Below are 12,333 nucleotides of genomic sequence, written 5' to 3' on the forward strand. Positions count from 1 at the left end.
TCTATAGCAAGTATGTTGCGAGTGAAAGAACCTGTTTTATCGAGAATGTAGAAAAGGAGAAATCGAAGTCTTCAGCGTATGTGGTTTGTGGGGTCAACCGTGTCCTCCGCTTCATTTTTTGTTATTCACTCATTCTCATTTAATTGTATATATTTTAATTGTTTGTTTATTCATACGTTTCGTCTCATTCGAAACCCTGACTCCAACGTTTGTTTGTCTCCTCTTTTTCTCAACCTTATGCTGAATAAAGAAATACTCTCTCTCTCTCTCTCTCATAAATCCTTTCATTCTTTATACGGTGGGATAGAAGTGAAAATAGAGAAGAAAGAGAGAAGAATAAATTACACAGAGAAAGAAAAGGAGGAAGTGAAAGTAGAAGAGTCTGAACGGACATACAACATTGAAATGCTATCAGCTTATTTATCTACATAACCTAATTGGTTAGACGATAATAGAACGATAGTAGAGTGAGGGTAAAAGAGAGAGAGAGGTAAACAACAAAACAATTGGTTGACCTAAAAGTTGTCGATGGCTATGTAAGCAAGGTAAAAATATATTCTGATCTTCTAAACGGGCTTGGTTTAGGTTTTACATCCGCGTTTACTCTATATAATGTAAATGTAAGGATATCATTGTCGTCGGTAAGTAAATATTGTTTAATATTCATCTAAAGCTTGAATACAAGAAAACATAACTTGCTTTATAATTTCAACTGTCCAATTACAGAAGTTTAAGTTCATATTCGGTTTAAATTTGGAGGTTTTATGTCTATTTAAGCGCCTCACAAAAAGCAGAGTAGCTTATTTAAACATGCACGCATAAAATGTGTAGACACACTGGTAAATTTTTACTGTTATCCGATAATATATATATATATATATATATATATACATAATATTTACATGTATATGCGTGCATACATATATATTCTCTCTATACATTCACATAACACAACAGTATGTATATATATGTATGTGTATACATATATATATATATATATATATATATATATATATATATATATATATATATATATATATAATAAATATTAGGGAATGAATCCAAAATTACAGGGAAAAATCAGATTTAGGGTTAAATCCATTTTATAGTAAAATATTATATAATATAATTCGAGACAAAACCACTATTTTAAAACCAAACAAGGAAAGACTTAATCAATACATAAAATTTTAATATAAATTAAATAAACCGCCACTACAATTGTTTCATATCTGCTACCGACAATCTTCAGGTGGATTTTCGATCTTCTAATCAGTATCAAAATTTGATACTGATTAGAAGATCGAAAATCCACCTGAAAAATTGATATCTTTTAATGAAATGTTATAAATATACTTCAGATGGTGCAGATTCTAGTGATATCGGCATTAGTTATAGGAAAAAATTTCCTGAAGGTGGGGAAGAGAGTTTCCGAAAATTTACAAAAGTCTGTTTTGTTTTTCTCATACCTTTCAGGAAACTGGGCATTTTTTCCCTTTTTTAATGAAATTTTCTATAAACACCATTCAGATAGTGTAGATTATGTTTGTATTGGAATTTAATATGTAAAAGAAAGTAAAAAAAGATATGGGCTTGCTCCCATTTATAATGACAAACAATTCTTATTGAACTTTCGAGTTTCATTTTGTGGTTTATATCAGTGTGTATTTGTGCGAGATCGCCAATTACTCTTTCATTTTAAATACGATACAATCTTAACATACACTGTTTGAAAGATATTTATAGAAAATTTCCTCAATGAAAATCTATTTTACTGAAAGTTAGGTAGAAACAAAGCCAACTCGTATAAATTTTCCGAAACTGCTCTCCCGACACTCGGAAAAACTTTTTCGCAACAAGTTTCGATATAATCGAAGTCCACACCTTCTGAATTCCAATTGTAAAGCATTTCATTCGAAAAAGTAAGTTATGAGGAAACAAATCGGTGGTGGGGCACAGTTGTGTAGGTACACTATATATATATATATATATATATATATATATATATATGAACTGTTTATATCCGCCTAAAAGTTATAAATCGTGTTTGTGTGTGCATGCATATGTACATTAGAGATACTGTGCTACGATGCGCATACAGTCTTCAGACGGATGTGTGTGACACACATACAGACACATATCCGTCTCAAGTCTGTATATGCATACGTTAGCTCAGTGACGCCATTAGACACTCATCCACTGACCAGGAACTAAATTTGCTTGGGGTGTGCAAAGCAAAGTCCAAAAGTTTCTACGAACAAGATAGACTTTTCATTCTTAATACCAAAACAGAAGTATAATAATAATGTTTTTATTATGGGGGTCGACTGAATAGGACCTGTGTGCTGGAGCATTCTCCTGATGAAACACGGCCCTCTTCATCAGTCTTCCTGGGCGTTTGGTCTTAGTAGCCTTTCATAACTGCCTTAGCAAGTTGGCATAGCACTCTCCATTGAAAGTGTGACCCTTATGAAGACAGTCAATAAGCACAATGTCTTTTATATTCCAAAAAATCGGGGCCATAACCTTCTCTGTAGATGAAACAACCTTATCCTTCAGTGGAGCAGGTGAAGAGAGGTGTTTCTTTCCACTGCATGGATTGCTTCTTTGTCTCTGGCTCAATGTGATGAACCCAAAAACATCCTGGGTTAGGAAACAATCAAGGAAACGTGCTGGATCCACCTCAATGTCAGATGTTCTCGTGATCAACCTGGAGCATTTTTGATCGGGTGTCAGAACATGTGAGACCCAGCGAGCAGAAACCTTCATCATGCTATGTTCATTTTGCAGAATAGTCTCAACTCTCTCACAGGATATACTAACAGCACTGGGTATTTAATTTATAGTCAATCACCTATCATTCATCATTATGTGATGAACACAATATCTTCCGTGGTGGCAGCAGCAGCTGCAGGACATCCAAGCCATGATTTTTCTGAAGACTATCTCTTCCCTTGCTAAATTTAGCTGCCACTTTTGTACTGACAACAAGGCAGGAGTGTCAACCCTTAATGTATCATGTCTACATGAATAACATCGGCATGAATGTCCTTGAGTGCCAAAACCTTTCCCTGTAGGTACTTGATTACAGCACGATGCCAAATTTTGTCTGTTTTCAAGAGAAGTTGCTAACAATTATTTTTGAAGTTTTCTCCGGACAGTCAGATATCATTATATCTGGAAAGAAACAATGCATTTATTAAATAGGAGAATTGAAATTAATGCAAGCAAGATTTCACAGCTCTTTCATCACTCTTTTATAGACAGCCTATGAAATTTTCATCCTACATTCGTACACATGGAAAAGTGTCTCAAAGCATTCCAAAAACTTTTCTGCATGCACTCATTTTAGCAAAGACACTTTCTACGAGGATGTGCAATGCATTTTTATTATGCATTATGGCACTATGTGCTAGAGGGTGCTGTGTGATTGTGGTACAGAGCCTGTTCTTCAAATGGTGAATGTGTTGGATGTTTGCTCATTTGATGCTACAGACACAGGTGAAGACAGAATAAGCTGTGTTAGCATCAGCACTTGTAGCATACTAGAATGAAAAACAACATCAGAAGCTCTCCGTTTTTCTACAATGTCACGTTGAGAATACTGACAGATTTTAGAATTCCTGGTTACGTATGTTGAAGCTGTAAAGTTTAATTAGTATTTGGTGGGGTGGGGGTTTTGATAATGGTGGTGGTATGTGTACTTTGACATTGGCTGATACTGCTTGTACGAATTGTGCATCTTGAAACAGATGTGTTAATAGATTTTACTTTATTTACAGTTTGTAGATTTATGATAGTGCTGTGAGGTATACATTCAGATTGAGCTGGAGTTTTTTCTTTGGTAATTTTAAAGTTTATTGAAAATTTTAAAATTTGGTGTATTGGTGCAATTCTCCACACTGAATCTCAGGGGCTAATTCACTTTTTCCAGAAATTAAAAAAAAAAAAAAGTTACAGAAGTTTAAAGTTTTATAATTTTTATCCAGTCATAAAACAGAATTTGGAAGCTATAATTTTGTATGTTCCAGCACGTGATGTCAACTGTAAACAAATGAAATATTGACGAAATTCTGCTTTATGCACACCATATAACCCCTCATAAATTTTTTATATTTCGGAATTTTCAGAAAATTTTTGTGAATTTGTATTCTACACACAAGAATTCATACAATTATGCAAAAATGGAAATGCATTAGGAAATGTCTGAGGGATTGTTTACAAAGTATGATTTATTATGAAAGGAAAATTGTTTTAATATCTCTTATACAATTCCAAAATTGCATGGCTTTCATGCCGGCTTTCTTGTAGACTAATTGAAACGAGAATGGCTGTTGGTCTACACATGATGTGATATTTGTCTTTAACTCTCCTTACCAAATAGTGCTAAATTTTCTATGTTCATTATGTGATCCACTCCAGAATGATAGCTATACATCATTGTAATCATCTTGACTGGCTCCAGTGAGTTGCAGGGCTGCATCATGCTCCGTTTCAGCTTTGAGATCATTTCTCTGGCAGGATACCCCCTTTCTAACTCTAACCACTTTACAGTCTGTACTGCATGCTTTTTCATGCCACTGGCAGTTTTGAAGTTGCTAAGTAACTTGCAAGACAAAACAGAACAAGAAAGGAGAAGAAGAAAAACAGCCCTGTGTGACTTTCTACCCGGAACAAGCAAATGTGTGTTACTATAGAAAAGAAGCATGGCTACCCCACATTTAGATAAGGGTGGGTGACAGATGGTTGTGATGAGGTGCTAGAGCAAAACCTTCCAAGAGAAAGAGATAAAATGGGTAGTGGATCAGGAGGGAAGGAAGAGATGGTTAGAGATGGGTGTAGAAGGGAATGTAGGGAATGATGTGGAGAGGAGGTGTGGCTTAAGTGGAAATAGCATTATGGAGTGGGGTGTAAGTTGAGAGAGAAATAAGTGACTCAGTGCTAATGGATCAGAATGTAGAGGATGATGAACAAGGCACAAGAGCAGTGGGAAGAGGGATGTAGAGATACATAAGGGTGGCTATAGTGAGTGGGTGTGGTGCGAGAATGAGAGCAAGTATGAAGGGTGTTAAGGTAAAATATGGCAGAGAAGAGCTGGGGAACGGATGCTTGTTGAAAGAGATAATAATTAGAAGGAAGGATGGAAACTGAGGGAAGGCCATAATTGGTAACACATAGTGTTAGGGGATGTAATAGTGTCAAGGAGGGATTGATGTTGGGGAGCTGAGATGTGGGGATGTTTGACAGGGCCCAGCACAAGCAAGCATAACCAAGGTGATCTTAGGACCTTATATTTGCTGTGATGGATGGGTCTTATCAAGTATAATGAATCCCCAATCATTCAGTTCTTTGTCTTCCTGGGTCACCCTTTTCAACAAGTTCCATCCACTTTAAATGACCAGCATTTCTTTATGCAACTGTTCTCATCCATTTACATCACATAACCAAACCAGTGCAGTCTTCACTTTTACATGCTGCATTTGATTCCTTGTATGCCAGTTTGCTGTACATGAAACCTGACATTGCACATCCATTGGAGCATACTAGTTTCATTCCTCTCTAGTCTTTGCATGTCCTCTATATTCAGAGTCCACATCTCACCACATCATGATAGTGTTGATGATGGGTGCTGGTGAGGAGCGTTGTGTTGGAGATGTAAGGGCAAGTGCGGCAGCATGGGCGGGAGCAGGGTAATGAGCTGGGTTTGGGAGGTTGAGTTAGGGAAGAAGCTGTGGACCAAGAGGTCTTGTAGGTTGTGGGCTCATTTGAAGGAGGGGAGGGGGTCAGTTAGGGAAGATATGCGAAGTGGAGGGGTCAGACTGGAGTCACCGTAAGGCTCGGAGAATGGTGCGTTGGAGAGGTAGGGTGGTGGGGTGGTAGGTGAGGAGAAACGGGAGACAGTGGGGCGGGTGCAGGGGGAGAGAGCAGATGCATGGTCCACAGAATATGCTCTGGCAAGGGCAGTGTGGATAGTGGTGAGGATATATATATATATAAATGTGTTTATCTATCTGCCTGTTTGTGTGTGTCAGTTTATCTGTTTCTCTATCTACCTACTTACACAAACCCACCACAAATCACAAAAAATATGCAGTATATTGATTATGTTATCCTGTACTCTCCAGAGATGGTTGGTATGGAAGAAAATTTGAAAAACAGTCACCACATTTTCTTAATTACCTGCCAACTTAGAAGAGTCAGGCTTACATAATCAGGCTTTTACCTAACATCCTACTGAACCCCAGTGCAAAACCAATTTGTAAGATTGGCCACGATGGATGTATAATATTTCAAATTTACAGAAAACAAAAGAGGAAGACAGGTGAGGGAACAACAGGTAGATGTATGAATTCAACGCTCAGGAAGAATGGAAAAGTCTTTGATATTTCAAGCTCATGCTCTTTGACAGAAAAGATTGAGTGGAGGAAAATGGAGAGAGAAAAAATGTGTAGGGATATATAAACTATACACTGTGATTTGTGTGTGTGTGTGTCTGCTTGTCTTGACCTTGCACAATACTCATGAATGTGTCAGCATCATACATTTGGTGTTGCTCATTTCCAATCATCCACAAAAACATGTCCTGTCATGCAGAAAACATAACATTCTTGGAATCAAAGGAAGGTTGGGGAAAAGAGGGCCATCCAGTCAGAGAAAATCTGTCTCGGTGAATTCTTTCTCACTCATGTTAGTATAGAAATGTGGACATTAAAATGATGATGTTGATCATGAATTACTTCATATATTTGTAGACAATATTTATTTGTTGTATAACCTGGTTTGGCCTAAATTATCCTATTTTAACTCATTGTTCTGGCTTTCCAGCCAATTTGAAAGTCTGTCCCAGTTTTTAATAATCTTGAAATATTTATTTGTTACTATCTTTATTATTTGACAGAAAGGTGCAAGACATTGGTGCTAATTAGTCTTACTAAACCCTAATGAAACACTTGTAGCAGGAACCCAGTTGAGACTCAAAATTATAATCTTGTACTTCATTCATACACACGAAAAAGTCCAAATATTTAGAATTGTTCCTCCAGTTTCAAAAAAGAAGGAAACAGATGACCATTGGAAAACCAGATTGTCCCTGGAGAAACTAACTAGTGACTGAGAATCTTGTGTTGAGACAAACTATGACATGTTCAAGTATTTATAATTGTTAACATTGGGCCTTATATTACATGCATTTTCCATGAGAAAGCCAGAAACACTGCAAAACTTGTTTGATTTAATTTGTCTTGCAAGTATCTCACCAAAAGTGGCTGCTAAAGAAGTTAATTTTGCTTTTCATACTGTTTCGCATGACTTGAATTTCAAAACATCTGACTGCTTATGAAAGATGATCTTCACACATTTTAGCCAAAGTTGCAGCTAGTCCTGACAAAATGGGAACCTGTAAATTTTTATGCAAAATTTGGAAGGTGCTATATTGGCATTAAATGAAGCTGAGGTGTACATATTGTGCACAACTTCATGCCAATTAATATCAAATAACTCATGAAAATATTAAAATATTTTCTAATATATACAGGTCATTTAATGTCTCTAAAAGAATTTTGTGACTTCGCCAGTGTGGGATACAAAAACATAATACAACATGGTAATATATCAGCAGTTGAAATAATTCTTCACGTTTGTTCTAGCAGAATTCTGCTGGGACTGGCAAAACAGGAAGATATGTTTTTAGTTTGAATATGGATAGATCAATTTTTTCAAGAAACTGGAGTACAATACTAAGTAGCAGGAGAAAAAACTATGAATTTGTACCTCAAAACGGAAAGGTTTTGCAGAGAAACCAGGACAAAAAATTAGGAAAAGCATTGGAAAAGTGAAGAAAGAGTGTAAAAGGTTTTATGAAAGATGTCTCCCATACCTAACCTATGGAAAGAGAACTTTAAACCAGCAGAAGACTGTTGTGGTTAGATATTTTGGCTAATTGTTTTACAGTCTACAGTTAAAATCAAAGGATTGAAAAGCAATTAGTAAACATTGGTCAGTTATTTGATGTGGCTGTTATTGCAAAGTCTTTGAGCTTCTAAAGCAGAAGTTTGGGCAACACAAAACTTTACGCATGTAAAATAGTGGCCAAATTATTTGCTCATTGCTAAGAGAAAATCTTAGTGCTGTAGTATGCATTCACTATCTACATAGTACTTTTGCACCAGTGCATATGTGGTCAGAAAAGAGGTGCAAGTTAAAGTCAGTGGTTTTCTAATTACTAAATTAAACACCCACCTAAGCTGCTCAGATATCTATATATATAAAACTCAACTTGTGTGTCTGTATGTGTATCTGTGTGTGTGTCTGTGCGTTTAACTTCCTGGCACATCTCCTCCTAGCCAACAAATCGTAGAACCACCAAAAATGGGTCACTTAAAGTTTAGGTGAATGTAAATTGAACTGCGCTATTTTTGTTCCGAAATTCATCTCGCAAGTGCAAAAATCGATAATGTGTTTGTTTAGGCCTTATCCCATGCATTGAATAGTGAACTTTACTCAGCTGTTTGACGTGAACTGTGTTCACCACGCGTGCAGGCATGTGTAAATTGCATGAAAAATAAAAAATCAAGATATAAAAATGAATCGCTGTAAACATTGTAGAAATTTGGCAAAGAAATGAATTTTCGGGATGTAGCCTGGAGGGTTTTTTCATATTAATCATTTGGACTTTGTGAACACACCAATTGTTTTCATAACATTTTTAACGCTTTGAATTAAATGTGACCATTTTGCATTGTGTCTGCAGTTTGAATCACTTTAACCAAATTTTAGCAGGCCGGATTTTTGATCATCACAATACATCGCCAGCGACTCCCTGAAACTCTCCCCTGAAATCCCCGTTGAGAGATCTATATATATAAAACTCAACTTATGTGTCTGTGTGTGTATCTGTGTTTGTGTGTTTAACTTTTGGATCTACCAAGTTTCATTATTAAGGATAGAAAGTAGTGTGTAGCAAATCTATATATATAAAGCTGAAGTTGTCTGTTGTGGCAGGTTTGGTAGCCTTCAACTAACTCTATCTCCTTCGAGACCCTGCAGCACAAGTTGACCAAAATTGAGAGTATAATAGATGAAGGCTTGCTCTTCATTCTGTAGAAGATAAAATTCAAATCGGACCATGTTAACACCAAAAATTATTTACATCAAAAAGGTGCTTTTTTTCTATGAAAATCCCTATTTTTTATGATTTTTGACTGCTGTGTCACTATTTTTCGGTGTATTTCAACTGGAAAAATGTTTACTTGAAGAGAATAACAAGTTGCATAATGCAAAATTTTTACTTTTCAAAAATTCCAATTCTAAAGGGTTGAAACAAACCCAAGCAACACCAGGTGATACTGCTAGTTTTTGATAAAATTTAAAATATCAAATTTCCTATGAAAATATTTCCAAAAGAACAGTATGAAAGTAGTTGGCAGTTGAATAAGATGTTACTTGTCAATAGAAACAGATAATTGTATACACTTATTCTATCAGGTAAAGAACTAGCTGCTTTGTACATCTGATTCCTGTCGCTTTGTCTCATACCCAGCTGTTAAACCTTCTAAGTGAGAAAGATCAATCATATATCTTACCAGTTCACATGTATCACTTCAGTACTTGCCAGGAATTGCCTTCATATAAGAACAAAATAGGCAGTTATGTTAATACATTTGCAGAGAAAAGTCCTCCAGATGGCCCACTCTTCTTTAACACCCATCCCATATGCTGTAACTCTTCATCATTCATGGTATTTCCACTGTCCCAAGTTTCAGTTCCTATAATCCTGGTTTCAATCTAAAAAAAAAGTGAGTCTACACTCACACACACTTGCACGCACAAACATATATAGTTTAAAGAAAATAAACGTTAAAAAGGTCAACGCAGGAAGAAAGAAAGTTCGATAACTATGTTATTGTTTTAATGCTTGTATATATATGTCATATATATATATATCATATATATAATATATATATGTATGTTGTTTAATGTACTTAGTATATATTTTCATATATTGAAGATATTATCTAGTCAAGTTTTAAAGCATGCCTATGTTTGGTGAAAAAAATGGAAAAAGAAAGGTAAAAAAGAATTAGTTACATTCCCTTTGACTGTAGAATCATAAGGCTAGATGAGGCAGAATCATTGGAAGGGGTCTAAAGTGTACAAAACAGCTTCTCATTCTGGTGAGGTTGGTATTCTCCAGTTTGCCAAAAGAAACTTTGCCATATGTTTACATTTGCTGAAAATTTCTGATCTGGAATTCAACAGTGTGGTGGAAGTTTTAGATCTAAAAAGGATGTGTAAAACTGCATAACTTTCATTTGTTTTATCCATTAACATATGACATGGATTTTTCTATAGTTTTCCACTTGATTGTATGTGGTGTGGAGTGTGTCGTAAAACCCATATATGGCTAGCTGACTTAGTTTTGTCCATGTGCCGGAAAAACATAGGTGTTCAGTGTGGCATTTTTTGAAGTTGCCTTTATACAACCTGATGTAATTCTTCTTTTTAGTTATGTTGTCATATAGTGTAACTGTAATTTCTGCTTCATATAAGATGAAGTTTATTGGGCACCCCTAGTTGAGTGGACAACGAATGGACAAGCTTCAGAGTCTCAGCAGTTATAACTGGAAGTGGGCTCTTGGTGGTGGTTATGGATGATGATGCTCTTTATATTGGGGGCAGCAGCTTTATGATAATTTATTTATCTGTTAAAGATCTTTCTGTACTTGTGATTTTCTGAGAAACGCTTATCTAAGAGAGAGAGAGGAATTTTTAAACTAAATTAGCTTTAACATTTTGGGAGAGTGAGGGCAAACCAAATTAATTTCCTATTCTAAGGTGCATCTTTTATTATTCATATTATTACTAGAAAAGTTGTAACATAAATTATCTTTGAAGCTACCATTACCTAGGACATTTTCATAGTAAGAGGCTCATCAAAAATCTCTTTAGTGGAAGAGAGGTTAAATATCCTGCTATTAATGTTTAGCTATCAGGTTTCTAAACCTGGTAGCAAAACTGCTTGTGAGTGCAGTTAAGTTTCTTGTTGCGTTTATGATATGGTTTATTAGAGTGAAAGTTTAGATCTCGGGAAACATCTTAAAATTGACTTTTAACAAATCGGTCATGACTGTGATTTTGAGGCTTAATTGACTAAAGGTAGTGAGTATGATCATTGCGGCCATGAGAAATTCCCAATCCATTGTTTAGGTGTAGACCAACATTGTGGGATGGGGACATTGAACAATTCATTTGTATCAGATTTCTTAATCCATGGCTATCACTTACTTATCTACTTGCCCTCTTATTTCAGTCACACTCTTACTATCCTCTCTCACTCATGCTATTTCCCCCAACACTGTTCTGTCTAACTATTCAGCTGGTAAAGTCTCTTTCACCTTACAGTGTAGAAGGCAATCACTACTAAAATTTCACTCATATCATTCTATAAAGTGGTTGATGAGCTGTCTAGGATTAGTTAATAACTTATATTACCTAATTAATGAAAAGGGCAGGGGATCAGAGAGCATAGTAGTAAAGGTAAGAACTGATTGGAAGAAGTTCAGAAAGTTATGACCTCTGCTGGCAACAAAGGGTTTTTTTCTCAGAGTGTAAGATGGATTACATGATGCTTGTATATGAAGTGTGATGCTGTTTAAAAGTGAGACATGGGCCTCTTTGAGTGCAAATTTATGAAGAGTAGAATTAAATGAACTGAACATAGTCTGCTGGATGTGTAATAGTATACTATACTAGTGTAAGTATAGCATATACTATACTAGTGTAAGTATAGTATCATATATTATGTTTGCAAAATGATATAATCTGACCTTGCCAGCAATTTATATGTGTGTACTGTTTGCCAGGAATGCGTTTAATATGTAAATTAGTCTATCCAGTTGTGTCACACTGTTGAACATATTGGGTATTGAAGCAATGTATCCATGGACTGTTGGTGGGTTAGATGTGGTATTAATGAAAGAGCAATAACTCTTGAAATATGTAAATACACCCATTACCTTCATTTTCTCTCTTCAATTGCATTGTTTACATAGACATATTCATTCGCAAATGTTGTAACTGGCAGTGCTGATTCTGGAAAGCTATCACTATAAAGCACCATAGGAGGGAGACAAGTACAGTTTGACAATACAAGAATACACTGTTTGCTTTATCATTTTTTTGTCAAAATCATATTTCATTTGAAAGTTTTCTATGTGAACTTTCTTCTCATATAATTTGAATCAAAATCCGACTCATGGCATTTTATGCCATTTTCCTTCAATCACCCTGGTATCTCCACCCATTCACAAAGTTTGTCCTTTTTTTTTTTTATTT

General features: G+C 35.6%; 1 long non-coding RNA gene across 1 annotated transcript in view; it reads left to right on the plus strand.

The window, feature by feature from the left end:
* Positions 1-421: 421 nt before the first annotated feature.
* LOC115228100 overlaps positions 422-12,333 on the plus strand; it is a 28,115-nt gene continuing 16,203 nt past the window's right edge. The window contains exon 1 of the long non-coding RNA XR_003883186.2: positions 422-641. This is a non-coding gene — a long non-coding RNA (uncharacterized LOC115228100). The remainder of the gene's footprint in view (positions 642-12,333) is intronic.

The sequence above is a fragment of the Octopus sinensis genome, unplaced genomic scaffold (genome assembly GCF_006345805.1).
Source record: "Octopus sinensis unplaced genomic scaffold, ASM634580v1 Contig09408, whole genome shotgun sequence".
In the NCBI taxonomy this organism is placed as follows: Eukaryota; Metazoa; Mollusca; class Cephalopoda; order Octopoda; family Octopodidae; genus Octopus; species Octopus sinensis.